The 2,079-nt window shown below is 40.4% G+C and overlaps 1 non-coding gene across 1 annotated transcript; it reads right to left on the reverse strand.

Annotated features, from left to right (window-relative positions):
• Positions 1–606: 606 nt before the first annotated feature.
• trnae-uuc (transfer RNA glutamic acid (anticodon UUC)) lies at positions 607–678 on the reverse strand. The gene has a single exon. It is a non-coding gene; the product is annotated as a tRNA-Glu (tRNA).
• Positions 679–2,079: the final 1,401 nt, after the last annotated feature.

A 2,079-nucleotide genomic window follows, 5' to 3' on the forward strand; every position in this document is an offset into this window, starting at 1 on the left:
ATGGCAGGGTGTACAAATGCTTATTTTCTTCACGGTAAATGTTGGACGTGTGCCTATTCAGGGAAATCCAATGACTTGCGTGTGTGCCTGCAGACTTCTATGTCGTCCGGCAAGACTGGTGCATCGATGCACACATTGAACTCATTTCACCCAAAAAGTTGAATCCAGGCCTTTTGGTTGAAAAACACAAATTCCGACTTGTTGGCCATGTCGGACATCACTTTGGTTTTTATTTTCCACAATATAGGAGATGTACAGTTGCGGTAGAGTTCTGCGTTCAGAAGATTCACATACTGGAAATTGAACCTGGCCGTCCAGGGTGAAACAAGAATCGCAAGACCATATGAGACACGATGTTTCTTACACTCATTTTTTTTAAATTCTGTATTTTCTTTCAAGCGTCAGCCAATCATATCAACAGTATTGAGGTTTCAGTCCCATCGGGGTAAATAGGAGACGAATGAAAAACAGTAATCCTGAAAGCGATACTAGATGGGGAATTTTTGCTGTACAAAACACGGAATCCTCTCAGTTTTTTTTTTTTCCAACTGTGTTGGGAACTTTCAGCATGTAAATCAAAGACTAAACGACAGAGTCCTGTCAACATTCCCATACCGGGAGTTGAACCCAGGCCACCTGGATGAAAACCAGGAACCCTGACCGCTAGACCATATGGGACACGTGTAGCTACACCAAAAATTCATCACAGTTTTCATTCATTAAATAAGATGGGCCAGAAGAATCCCAATGAAAACTAGAAATCCAAACTTCCAAACCAAATGGAAAATCTGTGGAGGTCCCTGCCACTTATTATTTCTGAAATAGATTTATTTTTCCCAGGCCCAATATGTTGGAAACATTATGCATGATGAAAGCCGAAATGGTGGAATACAGGAATTATTCTCACACAGTGCTCCTGCGGTAAATGCAGAAATCCGAGCCACTTGATCATGTGAGAAATGCCTCTGGGTTTTTTTTTTGTTTTTTTTTTTTCCCAACAAATATCGTCCCCATGCTTAGTTGGCACTTTTCCACATGAATGTTCACGCCAAATAGGTGGATTGCAAGGGGGGCGAGATTGGTGTCATGTTAAATGTCGGAGCTCGTTCGCTGGGTGAAGATCTCTTCCATTATATTGGAACTCAGTTGATGAAAGCTTCATTCAGCATTGTCACAGTTCAGCCATTGATTCAAGTAATGGTCCCTTTCTCGATGGTTCATGTGGATGTAGTTTTGTTGGCTAGTAGAAAAGTAAAACTCATCACCATCCTGACACTTCTGCTGCAATTCTCCCCAGATAAAATCCTCCATAAGCCATTTATATTGTCATGGTAAAGTACAATGAGAGAAACAAAATGAAAATGTTTGGGGGATTCCAGCAGGACATGCGATCCAACACGACGTCATACTTCTCACACTGACCAAGATGATAAAAAGTAAAAAGTTGAGATGACGTGTCACTTAGAACAAGATGGACATTTTCTCAAAGTGAGAAACCTTTACTTGTATGACCTCTTCAAGTATTTTGACATATGCAAACTGATCCATGATCCCTGCTCGGCAATAACTAGGCCCAAGACCATAGTCGGAGAAGCTTGCCCATATCATGATGCTTGCACCACCTTGCTTCACCGTCTTCACTTCACATCCTGGAACTGATCATAATTGGCTGAGCCTTTGCCATTCTGGTTATTCTGTGACCAATTGTGATGGTTGTCTTCCATTTTCTGGAATGTGTCACTGGTTTTTCTTTGTTCTAAGGCATTTAAGGTCATTTTAGCTGAAGAGCCTATAATTTGTTGCACCTCTTGATAAGATTTTCCCTCTCCAATGAAACGTTTACTTAAAATCTTGTTTATGAACCAACAAAGTAAAAAATGTCATGTCTACATAACCCCATTTCATGAGTTCCCAAAAACCTCATTATAAACATAGAAGCAATGAGTGACACCTCGTTGGGGGTAACAACCCAGTATTAGCTCCAAAAAAGAAATTATCATCTACAATTTGGAAGAATCCACTTGATCAAGAAATCCATCTCCTTAAAGGAAGACTCTCCCCAAAATTCATATGTACAAT

Source organism: Syngnathoides biaculeatus, unplaced genomic scaffold (assembly GCF_019802595.1).
Source record: "Syngnathoides biaculeatus isolate LvHL_M unplaced genomic scaffold, ASM1980259v1 ctg254_pilon_pilon, whole genome shotgun sequence".
NCBI classification, from domain to species: Eukaryota; Metazoa; Chordata; class Actinopteri; order Syngnathiformes; family Syngnathidae; genus Syngnathoides; species Syngnathoides biaculeatus.